We start from the raw sequence: 12,579 nt of genomic DNA on the forward strand, positions 1-12,579 counted from the left end.
TTCATCCTAGTCTTTAGTAATATTCATACTGCTTCATCCTAGTCTTTAGTAATATTCATACTGCTTCATCCTAGTCTTTAGTAATATTCATACTGCTTCATCCTAGTCTTTAGTAATATTCATACTGCTTCATCCTAGTCTTTAGTAATATTCATACTGCTTCATCCTAGTCTTTAGTAATATTCATACGGCTTCATCCTAGTCTTTAGTAATATTCATACTGCTTCATCCTAGTCTTTAGTAATATTCATACTGCTTCATCCTAGTCTTTAGTAATATTCATACGGCTTCATCCTAGTCTTTAGTAATATTCATACGGCTTCATCCTAGTCTTTAGTAATATTCATACTGCTTCATCCTAGTCTTTAGTAATATTCATACTGTAACATCCTAGTCTTTAGTAATATTCATACTGCTTCATCCTAGTCTTTAGTAATATTCATACTGCTTCATCCTAGTCTTTAGTAATATTCATACTGCTTCATCCTAGTCTTTAGTAATATTCACACTGCTTCATCCTAGTCTTTAGTAATATTCATACTGCTTCAACCTAGTCTTTAGTAATATTCATACTGCTTCATCCTAGTCTTTAGTAATATTCATACTGCTTCATCCTAGTCTTTAGTAATATTCATACGGCTTCATCCTAGTCTTTAGTAATATTCATACTGCTTCATCCTAGTCTTTAGTAATATTCATACTGCTTCATCCTAGTCTTTAGTAATATTCATACGGCTTCATCCTAGTCTTTAGTAATATTCATACGGCTTCATCCTAGTCTTTAGTAATATTCATACGGCTTCATCCTAGTCTTTAGTAATATTCATACTGCTTCATCCTAGTCTTTAGTAATATTCATACGTCTTCATCCTAGTCTTTAGTAATATTCATACGGCTTCATCCTAGTCTTTAGTAATATTCATACTGCTTCATCCTAGTCTTTAGTAATATTCATACTGCTTCATCCTAGTCTTTAGTAATATTCATACTGCTTCATCCTAGTCTTTAGTAATATTCATACGGCTATCATCCTAGTCTTTAGTAATATTCATACGGCTTCATCCTAGTCTTTAGTAATATTCACACTGCTTCATCCTAGTCTTTAGTAATATTCATACTGCTTCATCCTAGTCTTTAGTAATATTCATACTGCTTCATCCTAGTCTTTAGTAATATTCCATACTGCTTCATCCTAGTCTTTAGTAATATTCATACGGCTTCATCCTAGTCTTTAGTAATATTCATACTGCTTCATCCTAGTCTTTAGTAATATTCATACTGTAACATCCTAGTCTTTAATATTCATACGGCTTCATCCTAGTCTTTAGTAATATTCATACTGCTTCATCCTAGTCTTTAGTAATATTCATACTGTAACATCCTGTCTTTAGTAATATTCATACTGCTTCATCCTAGTCTTTAGTAATATTCATACTGCTTCATCCTAGTCTTTAGTAAATATTCACAACTGCTTCATCCTAGTCTTTAGTAATATTCATACTGCTTCAACCTAGTCTTTTAATATTCATACTGCTTCATCTAGTCTTTAGTAATCTTCATACTGCTTCATCCTAGTCTTTAGTAATATTCATACGGCTTCATCTAGTCTTTAGTAAGATTCATACTGCTTCATCCTAGTCTTTAGAATATTCATACTGCTTCATCCTAGTCTTTTAGTAATATTCATACTGCTTCATCCTAGTCTTTAGTAATATTCATACTGCTTCATCCTAGTCTTAGTAATATTCATACGGCTTCATCCTAGTCTTTAGTAATATTCTACTGCTTCATCCTAGTCTTTAGTAATATTCATACTGCTTCATCCTAGTCTTTAGTAATATTCATACGGCTTCATCCTAGTCTTTAGTAATATTCATACGGCTTCATCCTAGTCTTAGTAATATTCATACTGCTAACTCAGTCTTTAGTAATATTCATACTGCTTCATCCTAGTCTTTAGTAATATTCATACTGCTTCATCCTAGTCTTTAGTAATATTCATACGGCTTCATCCTAGTCTTTAGTAATATTCATACTGCTTCATCCTAGTCTTTAGTAATATTCATACTGCTCATCCTAGTCTTTAGTAATATTCATACGGCTTCATCCTAGTCTTTAGTAATATTCATACGGCTTCATCCTAGTCTTTAGTAATATTCATACTGTAACATCCTAGTCTTTAGTAATATTCATACTGCTTCATCCTAGTCTTTAGTAATATTCATACTGCTTCATCCTAGTCTTTAGTAATATTCATACTGTAACATCCTAGTCTTTAGTAATATTCATACTGCTTCATCCTAGTCTTTAGTAATATTCATACTGCTTCATCCTAGTCTTTAGTAATATTCATACTGCTTCATCCTAGTCTTTAGTAATATTCACACTGCTTCATCCTAGTCTTTAGTAATATTCATACTGCTTCAACCTAGTCTTTAGTAATATTCATACTGCTTCATCCTAGTCTTTAGTAATATTCATACTGCTTCATCCTAGTCTTTAGTAATATTCATACGGCTTCATCCTAGTCTTTAGTAATATTCATACTGCTTCATCCTAGTCTTTAGTAATATTCATACTGCTTCATCCTAGTCTTTAGTAATATTCATACGGCTTCATCCTAGTCTTTAGTAATATTCATACGGCTTCATCCTAGTCTTTAGTAATATTCATACGGCTTCATCCTAGTCTTTAGTAATATTCATACTGCTTCATCCTAGTCTTTAGTAATATTCATACGTCTTCATCCTAGTCTTTAGTAATATTCATACGGCTTCATCCTAGTCTTTAGTAATATTCATACTGCTTCATCCTAGTCTTTAGTAATATTCATACTGCTTCATCCTAGTCTTTAGTAATATTCATACGTCTTCATCCTAGTCTTTAGTAATATTCATACGGCTTCATCCTAGTCTTTAGTAATATTCATACGGCTTCATCCTAGTCTTTAGTAATATTCACACTGCTTCATCCTAGTCTTTAGTAATATTCATACTGCTTCATCCTAGTCTTTAGTAATATTCATACTGCTTCATCCTAGTCTTTAGTAATATTCATACTGCTTCATCCTAGTCTTTAGTAATATTCATACGGCTTCATCCTAGTCTTTAGTAATATTCATACTGCTTCATCCTAGTCTTTAGTAATATTCATACTGTAACATCCTAGTCTTTAATATTCATACGGCTTCATCCTAGTCTTTAGTAATATTCATACTGCTTCATCCTAGTCTTTAGTAATATTCATACTGTAACATCCTAGTCTTTAGTAATATTCATACTGCTTCATCCTAGTCTTTAGTAATATTCATACTGCTACATCCTAGTCTTTAGTAATATTCATACTGCTTCATCCTAGTCTTTAGTAATATTCATACTGCTTCATCCTAGTCTTTAGTAATATTCACTACTGCTTCATCCTAGTCTTTAGTAATATTCATACTGCTTCAATCCTAGTCTTTAGTAATATTCATACTGCTTCATCCTAGTCTTTAGTAATATTCATACTGCTTCATCCTAGTCTTTAGTAATATTCATACGGCTTCATCCTAGTCTTTAGTAATATTCATACTGCTTCATCCTAGTCTTTAGTAATATTCATACTGCTTCATCCTAGTCTTTAGTAATATTCATACGGCTTCATCCTAGTCTTTAGTAATATTCATACCTGTCTTCATCCTAGTCTTTAAGTAATATTCATACTGCTTCATCCTAGTCTTTAGTAATATTCATACTGCTTCATCCTAGTCTTTAGTAATATTCCATACTGCTTCATCCTAGTCTTTAGTAATATTACATACGTGCTTCATCCTAGTCTTTAGTAATATTCATACTGCTTCATCCTAGTCTTTAGTAATATTCATACGGCTTCATCCTAGTCTTTAGTAATATTCATACGGCTTCATCCTAGTCTTTAGTAATATTCATACTGCTTCATCCTAGTCTTTAGTAATATTCTACTGCTTCATCCTAGTCTTTAGTAATATTCATACTGCTTCATCCTAGTCTTTAGTAATATTCAATACTGCTTCAATCCTAGTCTTTAGTAATATTCATACTGCTTCATCCTTAGTCTTAGTAATATTCATACTGCTTCATCCTAGTCTTTAGTATATTCATACTGCTTCATCCTAGTCTTTAGTAATATTCATACTGCTTCATCCTAGTCTTTAGTAATATTCATACGGCTTCATCCTAGTCTTTAGTAATATTCATACTGCTTCATCCTAGTCTTTAGTAATATTCATACTGCTTCATCCTAGTCTTTAGTAATATTCATACGGCTTCATCCTAGTCTTTAGTAATATTCATACGGCTTCATCCTAGTCTTTAGTAATATTCATACGGCTTCATCCTAGTCTTTAGTAATATTCATACTGCTTCATCCTAGTCTTTAGTAATATTCATACGTCTTCATCCTAGTCTTTAGTAATATTCATACGGCTTCATCCTAGTCTTTAGTAATATTCATACTGCTTCATCCTAGTCTTTAGTAATATTCATACTGCTTCATCCTAGTCTTTAGTAATATTCATACGTCTTCATCCTAGTCTTTAGTAATATTCATACGGCTTCATCCTAGTCTTTAGTAATATTCATACGGCTTCATCCTAGTCTTTAGTAATATTCACACTGCTTCATCCTAGTCTTTAGTAATATTCATACTGCTTCATCCTAGTCTTTAGTAATATTCATACTGCTTCATCCTAGTCTTTAGTAATATTCATACTGCTTCATCCTAGTCTTTAGTAATATTCATACGGCTTCATCCTAGTCTTTAGTAATATTCATACTGCTTCATCCTAGTCTTTAGTAATATTCATACTGTAACATCCTAGTCTTTAATATTCATACGGCTTCATCCTAGTCTTTAGTAATATTCATACTGTAACATCCTAGTCTTTAGTAATATTCATACTGCTTCATCCTAGTCTTTAGTAATATTCATACTGTAACATCCTAGTCTTTAGTAATATTCATACTGCTTCATCCTAGTCTTTAGTAATATTCATACTGTAACATCCTAGTCTTTAGTAATATTCATACTGCTTCATCCTAGTCTTTAGTAATATTCATACTGCTTCATCCTAGTCTTTAGTAATATTCACACTGCTTCATCCTAGTCTTTAGTAATATTCATACTGCTTCATCCTAGTCTTTAGTAATATTCATACTGCTTCATCCTAGTCTTTAGTAATATTCATACTGCTTCATCCTAGTCTTTAGTAATATTCATACTGCTTCATCCTAGTCTTTAGTAATATTCATACTGCTTCAACCTAGTCTTTAGTAATATTCATACGGCTTCATCCTAGTCTTTAGTAATATTCATACTGCTTCATCCTAGTCTTTAGTAATATTCATACTGCTTCATCCTAGTCTTTAGTAATATTCATACGGCTTCATCCTAGTCTTCAGTAATATTCATACGGCTTCATCCTAGTCTTTAGTAATATTCATACGGCTTCATCCTAGTCTTTAGTAATATTCATACTGCTTCATCCTAGTCTTTAGTAATATTCACACTGCTTCATCCTAGTCTTTAGTAATATTCATACTGTAACATCCTAGTCTTTAGTAATATTCACACTGCTTCATCCTAGTCTTTAGTAATAGTCATACTGCTTCATCCTAGTCTTTAGTAATATTCATACTGTAACATCCTAGTCTTTAGTAATATTCATACGGCTTCATCCTAGTCTTTAGTAATATTCATACGGCTTCATCCTAGTCTTTAGTAATATTCATACGGCTTCATCCTAGTCTTTAGTAATATTCATACTGCTTCATCCTAGTCTTTAGTAATATTCACACTGCTTCATCCTAGTCTTTAGTAATATTCATACTACTTCATCCTAGTCTTTAGTAATATTCATACTGCTTCATCCTAGTCTTTAGTAATATTCATACTGTAACATCCTAGTCTTTAATATTCATACGGCTTCATCCTAGTCTTTAGTAATATTCATACTGCTTCATCCTAGTCTTTAGTAATATTCATACTGCTTCATCCTAGTCTTTAGTAATATTCACACTGCTTCATCCTAGTCTTTAGTAATATTCATACGGCTTCATCCTAGTCTTTAGTAATATTCATACGGCTTCATCCTAGTCTTTATTAATATTCATACGGCTTCATCCTAGTCTTTAGTAATATTCATACGGCTTCATCCTAGTCTTTATTAATATTCATACTGCTTCATCCTAGTCTTTAGTAATATTCACACCAGTAGAACATGAAGTCTGGTATCACACCATGGGTCATATATAGAAAGGACCGGCTTTTTTCAGGTATATTTCAGGTATATATATATATATATATATATATTTCAGGTATAGTTCAGGTATATATTTCAGGTATATATTTCAGGTATATATATTTCAGGTATAGTTCAGGTATATATATATATATATATATATATATATATATATATATATATTTCAGGTATAGTTCAGGTATATATTTCAGGTATAGTTCAGGTATATATTTCAGGTATATATATTTCAGGTATATTTCAGGTATAGTTCAGGTATATATTTCAGGTATAGTTCAGGTATATATATTTCAGGTATAGTTCAGGTATATATTTCAGGTATAGTTCAGGTATATATATATATTTCAGGTATAGTTCAGGTATATATTTCAGGTATATATTTCTATATATATACATTTCAGGTATAGTTCAGGTATATATTTCAGGTATAGATTTCAGGTATAGTTCAGGTATAGTTCAGGTATATATATATATATATATATATATATATTTCAGGTATAGTTCAGGTATATATTTATTTCAGGTATATATTTATTTCAGGTATATTTTTCAGGTGTATATTTCAGGTATAGTTCAGGTATATATATTTCAGATATATATTTCAGGTATATATAGTTCAGGTATATATTTCAGGTATAGTTCAGGTATATATATTTCAGGTATAGTTCAGGTATAGTTCAGGTATATATATTTCAGGTATAGTTCAGGTATATATTTCAGGTATATATATTTCAGGTATAGTTCAGGTATATATATTTCAGGTATATAGTTCAGGTATAGTTCAGGTATAGTTCAGGTATATAGTTCAGGTATAGTTCAGGTATATAGTACAGGTATATAGCTCAGGTATATAGTTCAGGTATCCTGTGGGCTCACCACCTGCGGGAAGAACCGCTTGGGTCGGGTGCGCTGTCACACGGGTGGCAGTGAAGGCCAGGGACCTCGACGGACTGGACCCTGGCGGCAGAGGCTGGCTCTGGGGACGTGGAACGTCACCTCTCTGTGGGGGAAGGAGCCGGAGCTTGTGCGTGAGGTGGAGCGCTATCAGTTGGATCTGGTAGGGCTTACCTCTACGCACAGCCTCGGTTCTGGAACCGTACTCTTGGATAGGGGTTGGACTCTATTCTTCTCTGGAGTTGCCCATGGTGTGAGGCGCCGGGCGGGTGTGGGGATACTCACAAATCCCCGGCTGAGTGCCGCTATGTTGGAGTTTACCCCGGTGGACGAGAGGGTCGCCTCCCTACGCCTTCGGGTTATGGGGGGGAAAACTCTGACTGTTGTTTGTGCGTATGCACCAAACAGCAGTTCGGAGTATTCGGCCTTCTTGGAGACCCTGAATGGAGTCCTGTATGGGGCTCCAGTAGGGGACTCCATAGTTCTCCTGGGAGACTTCAATGCGCACGTGGGCAACGATGGAGACACCTGGAGTGGCGTGATTGGGAGGAACGGCCTCCCTGATCTAAACCCGAGTGGTCGTTTGTTATTGGACTTCTGTGCTAGTCATGGACTGTCCATAACGAACACCATGTTCGAACATAAGGATGCTCATAAGTGTACGTGGTACCAGAGCACCCTAGGCCGAAGGTCGATGATCGATTTTGTAATCGTATCGTCTGATCTGAGGCTGCATGTTTTGGACACTCGGGTGAAGAGAGGGGCGGAGCTGTCAACTGATCACCATCTGGTGGTGAGTTGGGTCAGAGGGTGGGGGAAGACTCTGGACAGACCTGGTAAGCCCAAACGCGTAGTGAGGGTGAACTGGGAACGTCTGGAGGAGGCCCCTGTCCGAGAGATTTTCAACTCACACCTCCGGCGGAGCTTTTCTGGCATCCCTGTGGAGGTTGGGGGCATTGAACCTGAGTGGGCGATGTTCAAAGCTTCCATTGCTGAAGCTGCGGCGGTGAGCTGTGGTTTTAAGGTCTTAGGTGCCTCAAGGGGCGGCAACCCTCGAACACCGTGGTGGACACCGGTGGTCAGGGAAGCCGTCCGACTGAAGAAGGAGGCCTTCCGGGATATGTTATCTCGGAGGTCTCCGGAGGCAGTTGCAGGGTACCGACGGGCCCGAAGAGCAGCAGCCACTGCCGTGACGGAGGCAAAGCAGCGGGTGTGGGAGGAGTTCGGAGCAGCCATGGAGAAGGACTTTCGGTCGGCACCAAAGTGCTTCTGGAAAACCATCCGGCACCTCAGGAGGGGGAAACGGGGAACCATCCAAGCTGTGTACAGTAAGGATGGGACACTGTTGACCTCAACTGAGGAGGTAATCGGGCGGTGGAAGGAGCACTTTGAGGAACTTCTGAATCCGACCAATACGCCCTCTATGGTAGAGGCAGAGCTGGAAGCTGATGGGGGACCATCATCAATTACCCTGGTGGAAGTCACTGAGGTAGTCAAACAACTCCACAGTGGCAAAGCCCCGGGGATTGATGAGATCCGCCCAGAAATGCTGAAGGCTCTGGGTGGGGAGGGGCTGTCTTGGATGACACGTCTCTTCAACACCGCGTGGAAGTCGGTGACAGTGCCTAAGGAGTGGCAGACCAGGGTGGTGGTCCCCCTTTTCAAAAAGGGGGACCAGAGAGTGTGTGCCAATTACAGGGGTATCACACTGCTCAGCCTCCCTGGTAAAGTTTACTCCAAGGTGCTGGAAAGGAGGGTTCGGCCGATAGTCGAACCTCAGATCGAAGAGGAACAATGCGGATTCCGTCCTGGCCGTGGAACAACGGACCAGCTCTTCACTCTCGCAAGGATCCTGGAGGGGGCCTGGGAGTATGCCCATCCAGTCTACATGTGCTTTGTGGACTTGGAGAAGGCATATGACCGGGTCCCCCGGGAGATACTGTGGGGGGTGCTGCGGGAGTATGGGGTAAGAGGGGCACTTCTCAGGGCCATCCAATCCCTGTACGCCCAAAGCGAGAGCTGTGTTCGGATCCTCGGCAGTAAGTCGGACTCGTTTCCGGTGGGGGGTTGGCCTCCGCCAGGGCTGCGCTTTGTCACCAATCCTGTTCGTGATATTCATGGACAGGATATCGAGGCGTAGTCGGGGGGAGGAGGGTTTGCAGTTCGGTGTGCTGAGGATCACATCGCTGCTTTTTGCAGATGATGTGGTCCTGTTGGCATCATCGGTCTGCGACCTCCAGCACTCACTGGATCGGTTCGCAGCCGAGTGTGACGCAGTCGGGATGAGAATCAGCACCTCTAAATCTGAGGCCATGGTTCTCAGCAGGAAACCGATGGATTGCCTACTCCGGGTACGGAATGAGTCCTTACCCCAAGTGAAGGAGTTTAAGTATCTCGGGGTCTTGTTCGCGAGTGAGGGGACGATGGAACGTGAGATTGGTCGGAGAATCGGAGCAGCAGGGGCGGTATTGCATTCGCTTTACCGCACTGTTGTGACGAAAAGAGAGCTGAGCCGGAAGGCAAAGCTCTCGATCTACCGTTCAATCTTCGTTCCTACTCTCACCTATGGTCATGAGGGTTGGGTCATGACCGAAAGAACGAGGTCGCGGGTGCAAGCGGCCGAAATGGGTTTCCTCAGGAGGGTGGCTGGCGTCTCCCTTAGAGATAGGGTAAGAAGCTCAGTCATCCGTGAGGGACTCGGAGTAGAGTCCTTGCTCCTTTGCGTCGAAAGGAGCCAGTTGAGGTGGTTCGGGCATCTAGCACGGATGCCTCCTGGGCGCCTCCCTTGGGAGGTGTTCCAGGCACGACCAGCTGGGAGGAGACCACGGGGAAGACCCAGGACTAGGTGGAGAGATTATATCTCTACTCTGGCCTGGGAACGCCTCGGGATCCCCCAGTCAGAGCTGGTTAATGTGGCCCGGGAAAGGGAAGTTTGGGGTCCCCTGCTGGAGCTGTTGCCCCCGCGACCCGATCCCGGATAAGCGGTTGAAGATGGATGGATGGATAGTTCAGGTATATATTTCAGGTATAGTTCAGGTATACATTTCAGGTATACATTTCAGGTATATATTTCAGGGGTATAGTTCAGGTATAGTTCAGGTATATAGTTCAGGTATATAGTTCAGGTATATATAGTTCAGGTATATATATTCCAGGTATATATATATATATTTCAGGTATAGTTCAGGTATATATATTTCAGGTATAGTTCAGGTATATATATTTCAGGTATATATATTTTTTTTTTTAAAGTTATTTTTTTGGGGGCATTTTTCCATTTTTATGACAGGACAGTGGATAGAGTCTTGAAAGGGGGGAGAGAGAGAGTGGATGCGGAAAGGGCCACAGGCCGGATTCGAACCCGGGCCGCCGCGGTCAGGACCAAGCCTTAATACATGGACGCCCGCTCTACCAACTGAGCTAACCCAGGCGCCCTATTTCAGGTATATATTAAAGGTATAGTTCAGGTATATATTTCAGGTATAGTTCAGGTATATATATTTCAGGTATAGTTCAGGTATATATATTTCAGATATATATATTTCAGGTATAGTTCAGGTATATATATTTCAGGTATAGTTCAGGTATATATATTTCAGGTATATAGTTCAGGTATAGTTCAGGTATAGTTCAGGTATATAGTTCAGGTATAGTTCAGGTATATAGTACAGGTATATAGCTCAGGTATATAGTTCAGGTATATATTTCAGGTATAGTTCAGGTATACATATCAGGTATACATTTCAGGTATACATTTCAGGTATATATTTCAGGGGTATAGTTCAGGTATAGTTCAGGTATATAGTTCAGGTATATAGTTCAGGTATATAGTTCAGGTATATATAGTTCAGGTATATATATTCCAGGTATATATATATATATTTCAGGTATAGTTCAGGTATATATATTTCAGGTATAGTTCAGGTATATATATTTCAGGTATATATTAAAGGTATAGTTCAGGTATATATTTCAGGTATAGTTCAGGTATATATATTTCAGGTATAGTTCAGGTATATATATTTCAGGTATAGTTCAGGTATATATATTTCAGATATATATATTTCAGGTATAGTTCAGGTATATATATTTCAGATATATATTTCAGGTATAGTTCAGGTATATATTTCAGGTATAGTTCAGGTATATATATTTCAGGTATAGTTCAGGTATATATTTCAGGTATAGTTCAGGTATATATATTTCAGGTATAGTTCAGGTATATATATATATATTTCAGGTATAGTTCAGGTATATATATATATATTTCAGGTATAGATTTCAGGTATAGTTCAGGTATATTTTTCAGGTATAGTTCAGGTATAGTTCAGGTATATATTTCAGGTATAGTTCAGGTATATATATATATTTCAGGTATAGTTCAGGTATGTATTTCAGGTATAGTTCAGGTATATTTCAGGTATATATATATATTTCAGGTATAGTTCAGGTATATTTCAGGTATATATTTCAGGTATAGTTCAGGTATATATTTCAGGTATAGTTCAGGTATATTTCAGGTATATATATTTCAGGTATAGTTCAGGTATATATATTTCAGGTATAGTTCAGGTATATATTTCAGATATATATTTCAGGTATAGTTCAGGTATATATATATTTCAGGTATAGTTCAGGTATATATATATATATATATATATATATATTTCAGGTATAGTTCAGGTATATATATTTCAGGTATAGTTCAGGTATATATATATATTTCAGGTATAGTTCAGGTATAGTTCAGGTATATATATTTCAGGTATAGTTCAGGTATGTATTTCAGGTATAGTTCAGGTATATTTCAGGTATATATATTTCAGGTATAGTTCAGGTATATTTCAGGTATATATAGTTCAGGTATAGTTCAGGTATATATTTCAGGTATATATATATTTCAGGTATAGTTCAGGTATATATATTTCAGATATATATTTCAGGTATAGTTCAGGTATATATTTCATATATATATATTTCAGGTATAGTTCAGGTATATATTTCAGGTATAGTTCAGGTATATATATTTCAGGTATAGTTCAGGTATATATATTTCAGGTATAGTTCAGGTATATATATTTCAGGTATAGTTCAGGTATATATTTCATATATATATTTCAGGTATAGTTCAGGTATGTATTTTAGGTATAGTTCAGGTATGTATTTCAGGTATAGTTCAGGTATAGTTCAGGTATGTATTTCAGGTATAGTTCAGGTAGGTATTTCAGGTATAGTTCAGGTATATTCTTCAGGCATAGTTCAGGTATATATATATATATATATTTCAGGTATAGTTCAGGTATATATTTCCGGTATATTTCAGGTGTATTATGGTTTATATGCCTCCTACTGTCATGTGTAGGGGTTTGAATTTACCATGGAACCCAAACGCAGAGTTACAAGCAGAAAAG

This window comes from Sebastes umbrosus (genome assembly GCF_015220745.1).
Source record: "Sebastes umbrosus isolate fSebUmb1 chromosome 14 unlocalized genomic scaffold, fSebUmb1.pri SUPER_14_unloc_1, whole genome shotgun sequence".
Classification (NCBI taxonomy): Eukaryota; Metazoa; Chordata; class Actinopteri; order Perciformes; family Sebastidae; genus Sebastes; species Sebastes umbrosus.